The following is a 13,402-nucleotide window of genomic DNA, read 5'->3' as shown; positions in this document are numbered from 1 at the left end:
CTCACACACACACACACACACACACACACACACACACACACACACACACTTCATCTTTTTTCAGTGAGATGAAGTGAAGTTCATTGACTGAAATGGCCATGAGCCAAAGTGTCCATCAGCTCTCAGGATGAACATGAGAACTACAAAGCTGGGCATACTGATCAGACCTGGCTTCAGATAATTTCTGGAATGCTGAGACCCTCAAACACATCTCTTTCTTACCAGCTAATTGGTGTTCAAAATCTCACCAATCAGAGTCCCATCCTTTCAATTTAAAAGTTTGATTCTCATAATAATGTCAGTTTCCCATCTCTTGGGACTCCATTTTCCCCCAAAAGATGTAATACTTCATCAGTCATCATTTATACCTTAAGTAAAATATATCAAACCTGGAAGCATTCTTACAGACCGTCTTATCTATCAACCTTAAATGAACAAATGAGACTCAGCAAGGTAAAGTAATTTTCTTAAATTTGCACATAAAATTAGTAACAGAGGAAGGACTTACCTCAAGGTGAATGAAGACAATAAGGACAGTACCATATTATTTAGATAGCTTTATAACATTATCTGAAATCTGGGAGCCTGATTCCTCCATTTTTGTTTTTGTTTTTCAATATTGCATTGGCTATTCAGTGTGTTTTGTGTTTCCATAAGAATTTAAAATATTTTGTTCCAGTTCTGTGAAGAATGTCCTTGGTAATTTTGACAAGGATTGCATTGAATCTGTAGATTGCCTTAGGTGGTAGTATAGTCATTTTGACAATATTGGTTTTTCCAATCCAAGGACATGGTATATCTTTCCATTTGTTTGTGTGTTTTTTATTTCTTTCATCAGAGTCTTATAGTTTTCAGAGTACAGTACTTTTGCTTATTTAGGTAGGTTTATTCCTAGCTATTTTATTCTTTTTGATGCAACAGTAAATGTAATTATTTCCTTAATTTCTCTTTCTGATATTTCATTATTAGTATATAGATATGCAATTGATTTATGTGTGTTAATTTTGTATCCTGCAAATTTTCCAAATTCATTGATGTGTTCTAACAGTTTTCTGGTAGTGACTTCAGGATATTCTAGGTGTAGTACCATGTCATCTGCAAACTGACAGTTTTACTTCTTCTTTTCCAATTTAAATTCATTTTATTTCTTTTTCTTCTCTGGTTGTCATTTCTAAGATTTCCAAACCTATGTGGAGTATTAGTGGTGAAAGTGGACATCCTTTTCTTGTTCCTGATCTTAGTGGAAATGTTTTCAATTTTTCACCATTGAGAATGGTATTAACTGTGGGATTGTCATATATGGCTATTATTATGTTGAGGTAGGTTCACTCTATGTCCACTTTCTGGAGAGGGTAATTTTTTTTATTTTATCAGAAACAGTGTTGAATTTAGTCAAAAGCTTTTTCTGCATCTACTGTTCATATAGTTTTTATTTTTCCAGTTTGTTGAGGCGTCCTATCACACTGATTGATTTTCAAATTGAAGAATCCTTACATCCCTGGGAAAAATCCCACTTGATCATAATGTTTGATCTTTTTAATATGTATTTGTATTCACTTTGCTAATATTTTGTTGAGGATTTTTGCACTATGTCCATCAGTGATATTGGCCTTTAATTTTCCTTTTTTTGTGTGTTATCCTTATCTGGTTTTGGTATCAGGGTGATGGTGGGCCCATAGAATGAGCGTGGGAGTGTTTCTTCCTCTGCAGGTTTTTGGAAGAGTTTCAGAATAATAGGTGTTAAACCTTCTCTGAATGTTTGGTAGAATTTGCCTGTGTAGCCTTCAGGTCCTGAACTTTTGTTCTCTGGAAATTTCTAAGTCACATTTTCAATTTCAGTATGTGTGATTGGTCTATTCATATTTTCAATTTCTTCTTGGTTCAGTCTTGGTAGTTTATACCTTTGTAAGAATCTGTCCATTTCTTCTAGGATGTCATTTTATTAGCATATTTTTGCTTGTGGTAGTCTCTTATGATCTTTTGTATTTCCGTGGAGTCAGTTGATGACTCTGGCTAAAGGTTTACCAGGTTTTTTGTTTTGTTTTGTTGCTTTTTAGTGCTGAACTCATGGCATATTGAAGATCCCATATTAGGGGTCAAATTGGAACTACAGTTGCTGGCCTACACCAGAGACACAGCAACACAGGATCTGAGCCATGTCTGAGACCTACACCACACCTCACGGCAATGCCAGATCCCTGACCCACTAAGCTAGGCCAGGGACCAAACCCACATCCCCATGGATACTAGTTGGATTCATTTCCAATGAGTCACAATGGGAACTCCCTTTTTTTTGTCTTTTTATGGCTGCACACTATGGCATATGGAAGTTAACAGGCTAAGGGTCAAATCAGAGCTGTAGCCACTGGCCTATGCCACATCCACAGGAACTCAGGATCTGATCCACATCTGTGACATACCCCATATCTCACAGCAACCCCAGATCCTTAACCCATTCATTGAGGCCAGGGATTGAACCTACATCCTCATTGTTCCTAGTAGGATTCATTACTGCTAAGCACCAGTGGGAACTACTGGTTTTGTTGATCTTTTCAAGGGATGAACTTTTGGTTTCATTGATCTTCTCTATTGTTTTCTTTGTCTTTATTTAATTTGTTTCTGCTCTGATCTTTATGATTTCTTTCATTCTACGACTATCTGGCTTTGTTTGTTCTTCCTTCTCTAGTGGTTTTAGGTGTAATTTTAGGTCATTTATTTGAGCTTTTTCTTGTTTCCTGAGATAAGATTGTATTGCTATAAATTTCCCTCACATAACTACTTTTACTGTGCCCCAAACAGTATGGAGGTACTTCAGAAAACTAAATATAGAACTCCACATGATCCAGCAATCCCCCTCCTGGGCATATTTCCCCACAAAACTTTCATTCAAAAAGATACATTCACCTTTATATTTCTTGCAGCATTATTTACAATAGCCAAGTCCTGGAAACAACCCAAGTGTCCACCAACAGATAAATGGTTTAAGAATATCTGGTACGTATATACAATGGGATACTACTCAGCCATAAAAAAGGACAAAATAATGCCATTTTCAGCAACATGGATGGAACTAGAGATTCTCATACTAAGTAAAGCAAATCAGAAAGAAAAAGACAAATACCATATGATATCACTTATTTGTGGAGTCTAAAACTTGGCATAAATGATCCTATCTAAAAACAGAAATAGATCACAGCCAAGGAGAGCAGACTTATGGTTTCCAAGGGTGGGGGGAGGGAGTGGGATGAATGGGGAGTTTGGGGCTAGTGAATGCAAACTATTACACTTGGAATGGATGGGAAACGGAGTCCTACTATGCAGCACAGGGAACTGTGTATGTTTGGGCCACTTTGCTGTACAACACAAATTAAAAATATTGTAAATCAACTATAATTTAATTTTAAAAGACACACATAGGACATATCTTTCTAAAGAGCCTAATGGGAGAGAGAGCATTTTTGGGGTTTTCAAGAAAGAGACTCTGAGAGGATGATAGAAACAAGGTTTACTTGCCATTTTTGAGGCCCCTAGTATATTAAAAAGAAAAGTTTCAAATCAGAGTTACAACAATTTGTGTTATATTTTAAATGTTGTTACTGAATAAATTATCAATGGTAAGATAAAATGATTACTGTGCAGAAACAATGTACTACTTACAAAATGATTACAAGATTTTTATATATTAGTTCTACTGCAGTAAAATATTATGATTGGGATTCAGAGGCAAAATGTTTAGTAGAAGGGCTCAAGCTTACCTCCTCTCACAAAAACACCAAAATAAAAACTAACTGCTGAACAACCATCAACAACATAGACTTAAAGCTATCAAAAACGTTATCCTAGAGGAGAGGAAAAGATGGCAGAGGAGTAGGGAAACACACTCGCCCTCTCCCACAAACACAACAAAAAAAGCACATCTACAGAATAAATGACTCGCACAGAACAGCAACCAATCGCTGGCAGAGGAACCTAAACTCCAATAATGGCAAGAAGTTCGTGACATTACTGGGTAGATCGGGAGAAAAGAGGAGAGTGAGAGAAGGTGAATCCGAGTGGGACGGGTACTCCCAAAAGGGAACTGAGGAGGAGAAAGGGATCCCACACCCTGGAAAGTCACCTATTGGGGGGAAAGATCAAATGAACCTGAGGAATCTCCAGATGCAGAGAAGAGTGTAGCAGTAAGTTGGAGTATGGAAAAGCTGATCAAGAACCGAATGGACCATTTGAACTATGGGCACAGTCACCAAAAATTGAGATGCCTGGGTGGGGGCTGGGCACTGAGTCCTCGGCTCCAGAGGTTAGGACATGGGAAAGGGCCGGGGGATGCCTGGATGGGGGCTGGGCACCAAGACCTCGCCTCCAAAGGTTAGTCCCCGGGAAAGGGCCGGGGGACGCCTGGGTGGGGGCTGGGCACCGAGACCACGGCTCCAGAGGTTAGTCCCCGAGAACAGGCTGGGGGGGCGGGGTGGAGCGGAAACTGCTTGGGAGGTCTAGAAACCGGTCTGTGACTTGACCGGGCAGAGACTGCCTGGGAGACTAGAAAACAAAGCTGTCGCAGAGGAAGGGAGCAATACTCTAGGGGTGGGGAAGTGGAAAGCTGCATCAGAGGGAACCTGGGAGAAGAGCCTGGTCTACGCCTGTGCTGGGGAGGGGAGAGAAGAAGGGGTGGGTCCCCATAGAATGCTCCCCATGCCACAGCAAGCTTACAGGCCCGCTAGCTAGCTGAAAGCTGTGCTTCCCAGTGCATCCCCTCCCCGCACCCCCACCACCCCCTATGCTCTCCCGAACCTGGGGCTGCCTGCCATCCAGGAGGGCTGGCCTCAACAATTGCCTGAAGCCTACCACCGCAGGGGCTGTCCCTGCACAGGCCTTCTTGCCCTTTGGAGGGGCTACACTTCTGCAGAGTAGCATCAAACACCACCAGCCCCCGAGAAAAGGCCTGCAGCCCAGAAAAGCTAGAACAACCCTAGCCAGGCCATGAATAGATCTGCCTAATTCTCGGATGGTTGTTCTGAGTTGAGCTGCTCTGGGGAGGAGCCTCCTAGGTTTCTAGCGGCCCTGTTACCTGCCCAAGCCCCCAGGGGGTGCCGACACCTAGTGGATCAACTGCATAGGACTGCCAACTCCAGGCAGGACCCCCTGCAGCCCAGAAAACCTGCAACAAGCTTGGCCAAACTGGGAAAAGATCTCAGACAGTCTTTCTGAGTCAAATGCCCTGGGGAGGAGCCTCTTGGGGTTTCAGCAGCCCTGCTAGCCACCCAAGCCCTCAGGGGGTGCCCCACTCCCACGGAATAGCTGATCAGCACCACCAGCCCCCTGGAGGACACCCTGCAGCCCAGAAAAGCTGCAAGAAGCATGGCCAGACTGTGAAAAGATCCGCCTATATTTGCAGGCCGTCCTTCTGAGTTGGGCTGCCCTAGGGAAGAGCCTCTTAGGTTCTCAGTGACCCAGATAGCTGCTCCAGCCCCCAGGGGGTGCTGCACTCCTGAGGAACAGCTGCCCAACCCCCTGCAAGAACCCCACAGCCTAAAAACACCAGAGCAAGCTCTGTATGACCGAGTGAAATCTGCTACCATCGTGGTGTGGACCTCCCAGTCCTGTCTGCCCTCAGGAAGTCCTCCTTTGCTTCAAAGAGACCCTGTTAGCCCCATCAACACTCCAGAAAAGCCACACTGCCTCAAAAAAGACTGACCAACCACGCCAGCCCTCAGGAAATATTCCACCGCAGTGACAAGGCAAACACTGCCCGATAACGGAGAGTACAACTCCCTCAGGAGAAAGAAAACAACAAGAAAGATGAAGAAGCTGAGAAACCACCCCCAGTCAAACCAACAGGAGACCTCACCTAAAACAGTCAACAATGAAACAGATCTCGGCAGTCTGGCAGACCTGGAGTTCAAAAGAGAAATAGTGAAAATACTGAAGGAATGAAGAGAAGATATGAACAGTAATGCAGATACCCTCAGAAAGGAACTGGAAAATATAAGGAGGAGCCAAGAAAAACTAGAACATTCATTTGCAGAGATGCAAACAGAACTAAGGGCAGTAGAAACCAGAAAGAATAATGCAGAAGAATGAATCAGTGATATGGAAGATAGAATAATGGAAATCACCCAATCAGGTCAGCAGACAGAAAACCGAATCAAAAAACTGGAAAGCAATATAAGAGACCTATGGGATAATATAAAGCAGGCCAATCTACGCATAATAGGAATTCCAGAAGGAGTAGAAAAAGATAAGGGAATGGAAAATATATTTGAAGAAATTATCACTGGAAACTTCCCAAATCTAAAGGATACTGGGTTCAAGATACAAGAAGCACAGAGGGCCCCAAACAAACTGAACCCAAACAGACCCACACCAAGACACATCATAATAAAAATGGCAAAAGTTAGTGATAAAGAGAGGATCCTAAAGGCAGCAAGAGAAAAACAGAATGTTACCTACAAGGGAACCCCCATAAGAATATCAGCTGACTTATCTACAGAAATACTACAGGCCAGGAGGGAATGGCAAGAGATATTGAAAGTGCTGAAAGGAAAAAATATGCAACCTAGAATACTCTATCCAGCAAGAATATCATTTAAAATAGAAGGGGAAATAAAAATTTTTTTCCAACAAACAAAAACTTATAGAATACAGCAACACAAAACCCAGGTTAAAGGAAATATTGAAAGGGCTTCTCTAAACCAAAAAGGAAGGAAGGAAAGGGAAGAAAAAAGAAAAGAAAAGAAAAGAAGAAGAAGAAGAGGAAGAACTAGGACTGAGGAAACCGCAATCAGAGAGCAGTCACTCAAATAAGCCAGCATACAGATTTAATCATGAACAGGCCTCAAACAAAATAAAATTAAAAAGAAAAAAATAAAAAGAGTCATCAAAACCATAAAATGTGGGCAAGGGATGTGAGGAAGTAAATAACCCTTTTTGTTTGTTTGTTTGTATATTTCTCTTCTTAATTTTATTATACTAATGAAGGGTTTGAACTTATAGGACCATCAGGCTAAAATACACAATTATGGGAAGGGGTTAGCATACTTAAAAACAGGGCAACCACAAGCCAAAACCAAATATTGCATTTGCAAAAAATGAAAAAAAATACACTCAAGCAGATAATAACAGGAGACCATCCAACCAAAAAAAAAAAAAAAAAGAAAGAAAGGAAGAATGGAGAACCATAGAATCAACTGGAACACGAGGTTCAAATGGCAATAAATAATCATCTATCAATTATCACCTTAAATGTCAATGGACTGAACGCCCCAATCAAAAGACACAGAGTGGCTGAGTGGATACAAAGGCAAAAACCTTCAATATGCTGCCTACAAGAAACCCACCTCAGGACAAAAGATACATATAGATTGAAAGTGAAAGGGTGGGGAAAAACATTTCACGCCAATAGACATGACAGAAAAGCAGGAGTCGCAACACTCATATCAGACAAAATAGACTTTAAAACAAAAGACCTAAAGAAAGACAAAGAAGGACACTACTTAATGATGAAGGGATCCATCCAAGGAGAGGATGTTACTATCGTCAACATATATGCCCCAAATACAGGAGCACCCAGATACATACAACAAATATTAACAGACATAAAGGGAGATATTGATGAGAATACTATCATAGTAGGAGACCTTAATACCCCCCTCACATCAATGGACAGATCCTCTAGACAGAACACCAATAAAGCAACAGAGATCCTAAAGGAAACAATAGAAAAGTTAGACTTCATTGATCTCTTCAGGACACTACATCCAAAAAAAGCAGAATACACATTCTTCTCAAATGCTCATGGAATATTCTCAAGAATTAACCACATATTGGGACACAAAGCGAATCTCAATAAACTTAGGAGCATAGAAATTATCTCAAGTATCTTCTCTGACCACAATGCCATGAAATTAGAAATCAACCATGGGAAAAGGAAAGAGAAAAAACCTACTGCATGGAGACTAAACAACATGCTACTAAAAAACCCGTGGGTCAATGAGGAAATCAAGAAGGAAATTAAAAACTACCTTGAAACAAATGATAATGAAGACACAACCGCTCAAAATCTATGGGATGCTGCGAAAGCAGTGCTCAGAGGGAAATTTATAGCAATACAGGCCTTTCTCAAAAAAGAAGAAAGATCCCAAATGGACAACTTAACCCTCCACCTAAATGAATTAGAAAAAGAAGAACCAAAAAGTCCTAAAGTCAGCAGAAGGAAGGAAATTATAAAGATCAAAGACGACATCAATAAAATAGAGACTCAAAAAGCAATAGAGAAAAATAATAAAACCAAGAGCTGGTTCTTTGAAAAGGTGAACAAAATTGACACACCCCTGGCCAGACTCACTAAGAAGAGGAGAGAAAGAACCCAAATAAACAAAATTAGAAATGAAAAAGGAGAAAGCACAATGGATACAGCAGAAATACAAAAAACCATAAGAGAATACTATGAACAACTCTACGGCAGCAAGTTTGACAATCTGGAAGGAATGGACAATTTTCTAGAATCTTACAGCCTGCCAAAACTGAATCAAGTAGAAACAGACCAACTGAACAGACCGATCACTAGAAATGAAATTGAAGAGGTCATAAAATCACTCCTGACAACTCAAAGTCCAGGACCAGACGGCTTCACAGGTGAATTTTATCAAACATATAAAGAGGAATTGGTGCCCATCCTCCTGAAACTCTTTCAAAAGGTTGAAGAAGAAGGAATACTCCCAAAGACGTTCTATGATGCCACCATCACCCTCATTCCAAAACCAGACAGAGATACCACCAAAAAAGAAAACTATCGCCCAATATCATGGATGAATATAGATGCAAAAATTCTCAACAAAATCTCAGCCAACTGAATCCAACAACATATCAAAAAAATCATACACCATGACCAGGTTGGATTCATCCCAGGTTCACAAGGATGGTTCAACATACACAAATCAATCAGCATCATACACCACATTAACAAAAGAAAAGTCAAAAATCATATGATCATCTCAATAGACGCAGAAAAAGCATTTGACAAAGTCCAACATCCATTCATGACCAAGACCCTCGCCAACGTGGGTATAGAGGGAACATTCCTGAATATAATCAAAGCCATTTATGATAAACCCACAGCAAAGATAATCCTCAATGGGGAAAAACTGAAAGCCTTCTCACTCCAATCTGGAACAAGACAGGGATGCCCACTCTCACCACTGCTCTTCAACATAGTTTTGGAAGTCCTAGCCACAGCAATTAGACACACAAAAGACATAAAAGGCATCCAAACAGGAAGAGAAGAGATAAAACTGTCACTGTATGCAGATGACATGATACTATACCTAGAAAACCCTAAGGACTCAACCCCAAAACTACTTGAACTGATTCATAAATTCAGCAAAGTAGCAGGATATAAGATTAACATTCAGAAGTCAGTTGCATTTCTGTACACCAGCAATGAAATATTAGAAAAGGAATACAAAAATATGATACCTTTTAAAATTGCACCTCACAAAATCAAATACCTCGGAATACACCTGACCAAGGAGGTAAAGGACCTATATGCCGAGAACTATAAAACTTTCATCAAAGAAATCAAAGAAGATGTAAAGAAATGGAAAGATATTCCATGTTCCTGGATTGGGAAAATCAATATTGTAAAAATGGCCACACTACCCACAGCAATCTACAGATTCAATGCAATCCCTATCAAATGACCCAGGACATTTTTCACAGAACTAGAACAAACAATCCAAACATTTATGTGGAACCACAAAAGACCCAGAATCGCCAAAGCAATCCTGAGGAACAAAAACCAAGCAGGAGGCATAACTCCCCCAGACATCAAGAAATACCACAAAGCCACAGTCATCAAGACAGCATGGTACTGGTACCAAAACAGACAGACAGACCAATGGAACAGAATAGAGAATCCGGAAATAAACCCTGACACCTATGGTCCATTAATCTTTGACAAGGGAGGCAAGAACATCAAATGGGAAAAAGAAAGTCTATTCAGCAAGCCTTGCTGGGAAACCTGAACAGCTGCATTCAAAGCAATGAAATTAGAACACACCCTCACACCATGCACAAAAATACACTCCAAATGGCTGATGAAAGACTTCAATATAAGACAGGACACCATCAAACTCCTAGAAGAAAACATAGGCAAAACACTCTCTGACATCCACATCATGAATATTTTCTCAGGTCAGTCTCCCAAAGCAATAGAAATTAGAGCAAAAATAAACCCATGGGACCTCATCAAACTGAAAAGCTTTTGCACAGCCAAGGAAACCCAAAAGAAAACAAAAAGACAACTTACAGAATGGGAGAAAACAGTTTCAAATGATGCAACCGACAAGGGCTTAAACTCTAGAATATATGAGCAACTTATACAACCCAACAGCAAAAAAGCCAATCAATCAATGGAAAAATGGGCAAAAGACCTGAATAGACATTTCTCCAAAGAAGGTATACAGATGGCCAGCAAACACATGAAAAAATGCTCAACATCGTTGATTATAAGAGAAATGCAAATCAAAACTACCATGAGACATCACCTCACACCAGTCAGAATGGCCATCACTAATACATCCACAAATAACAAGTGCTGGAGGGGCTGTGGAGAAAAGGGAACCCTCCTGCACTGTTGGTGGGAATGTAAGCTGGTACAGCCACTATGGAGAACTGTTTGGAGATACCATAGAAATCTATCCATAGAACTTCCATATGACCCCGCAATCCCACTCTGGGGCATCTATCCGGGCAAAACTCTACTTAAAAGAGGCACGTGCACCCGCATGTTCATTGCAGGACTATTCACAATAGCCAGGACATGGAAACAACCCAAATGTCCATCAACAGATGATTGGATTCGGAAGAGGTGGTCTATATACACAATGGAATACTACTCAGCCATAAAAAAGAATGACATCATGCCATTTGCAGCAACATGGATGGAGCTAGAGAACCTCATCCTGAGTGAAATGAGCCAGAAAGACAAAGACAAATACCATATGATATTACTTATAACTGGAATCGAATATCCAGCACAAATGAACATCTCCTCAGAAAAGAAAATCATGGACTTGGAGAAGAGACTTGTGGCTGCCTGATGGGAGGGGGAGGGAGTGGGACGTATTGGGAGCTTGGGCTTATCAGACACAACTTAGAATAGATTTACAAGGAGATCCTGCTGAATAGCATTGAGAACTTTGTCTAGATACTCATGTTGCAACAGAAGAAAGGGTGGGGGAAAAAATGTAATTGTAATGTATACATGTAAGGATAACCTGACCCCCTTGCTGTACAGTGGGAAAATAAAATAAATAAATAAATATATATATATATATAAATAAATAAATAAAAAGAAATCTCCAGCTTTGCACATGGAGGAAGAGTAAAAATGGATTGATACATAAGGAAATACTGAAGGCTTTCCTGAACTTATACATTGGGTGGCAGAGTGTTTTAAGTAAGAGCCTGGGAATGTACAGCATAGGCATGGATTCATTTCTTTGTCAGAGAGTATCTGCATGCTACACATGGGTGCAGGAATGTAAATAGATGCAGGAACAGAGACCCACACAGTATCTGTGTTGTATCAGGAGCTGACCATTTTCAAGCCCCTGACCATCAGTGGTTTAGACATAGGGGAAATTATCGGGGATTAAGATGGCAGAATAGAAGGACTGGAGCTCAACTTATCTCCTAAAAACAAAAAAATTCACAACTAAAGACTGAGCAATCTTCAACCAAATGGACTGGAAACCTTAAAAAACATATCCTACTCCAGAAGACAAAGAGGAGGCCACATCAAGAGATAGGAAGGGCGATTTCATGATATAAACAACCCCATACCTCCTGGGTGGGAAGCTCCACAGACTGGAAACTAACTGGTTCACAGAGACTCACCCACAGGAGTGAGAGTTCTGAGCCACACATCAAACTCTCTCATGTGGGGATCTGGCACTGGGAGAAAGAGCCCCTGGAGCATCTGGCATTGAAGGCCAGTGGGGCTTGTGCGCAGGAACTCCACAGGACTGGAGGAAATTTAGACCCCATTCTTAAAAGGCACACACAGATGTTCACCTGCACTGGGTCCCAGGGAAAAGAAAAGTCTCCATAGACTTTCAGCTTTTCACCATTGAGAATGATGTTTGCTGTGGGTTTTTCATATATGGCCTTTATGATGTTGAGGTAGGTTCCTGCTATGCCCACTTTCCAAAGGGTTTTTTATCAGAAATGGGTGTTGGATTTTGTCAAAGGCTTTTTCCATGTCTATTGAGAGGATCATATGGTCTTTATTCTTCAGTTTGTTAATGTGGTGTATCACACTGATGGATTTGTGGATATTAAAGAACCCTCACATCACTGAGATAAATCTCACTTGATCATGATGTACAATCCATTTAATGTAGTGTTGGATGTGGTTTGCTAGTATTTTTTTTTTTGGATTTTTGCAGTCAATGTTCATCAGTGAAATTGGCCTGTAGTTTTATTTTTGTGGTATCTTTGTCTGGTTTTGGTATCAGGGTGATGGTGGCCTCATAGAATGAGTTTGGGAGTATCCCTTCCTCTGCAATTCTTTGAAATAGTTTCAGAAGGATAGGTGTTAGCTCTTCTCTAAATGTTTGATAGAATTCACCTGTGAAGCCATCTGGTCCTGGACTTTTGTTTGTTGGAAGTTTTTTAATCACAGCTTCAATTTCAGTTCTTGTGATTGGTCCATTCATCTTTTCTATTTCATCTTGGTTTAGCCTTGGAAGATTATTCTTTTCTAAGAATTTGTCCATTTCTTCTAGGTTTTACAATTTATTGGCAAATAGTTGCATATAGTAGTCTCTTGTGATCCTTTGTATTTCTGTGGTGTCCATTGTTACTTCTCCTTTTTCATTTCTAATTTAATTGATTTGAGTCCTCTCTCTTTTTTGTTTGAGAAGTCTGCCTAAGAGTTTATCAATTTTGTTGATCTTTTCAAAGAACCAGCTTTTTGTTTCATTGATCTTTTCTATGGTTTTCTTTGTTTCTATTTCATTGATTTCTGCTCTGATCTTTATGATTTCTTTCCTTTTGCTAACTTTAGGTCTTGGCTGTTCTTCTCTCCAGAGCCACGTTAGATGTAAAGTTAGGTTGTTTATTTGAGGTTTTTCTTGTTTCCTGAGGTGGGCTTGTATTGCTATAAACTTTCCTCTTAGAACAGCTTTTGCTGCATCCCATAGGTTTTGGAGTGTTGTATCTTTGTTGTCATTTGCTGCTATGTATTTCTTAATTTCCTCTTTGATTTCTTCAGTGATCCATTGGTTGTTTAGTAGCATGTTGTTTCATCTCCACGTGTTTGTGTTTTTTGAAGTTTTTTTCTTGTTGTGGATTTCCAGTCGTATGGTGTCGTGGTCAGAAAAGATGCTTTATATGATTTCAA

This window comes from Phacochoerus africanus, chromosome X (genome assembly GCF_016906955.1).
Source record: "Phacochoerus africanus isolate WHEZ1 chromosome X, ROS_Pafr_v1, whole genome shotgun sequence".
NCBI lineage: Eukaryota > Metazoa > Chordata > Mammalia > Artiodactyla > Suidae > Phacochoerus > Phacochoerus africanus.
This window is presented reverse-complemented; position numbering follows the sequence as displayed.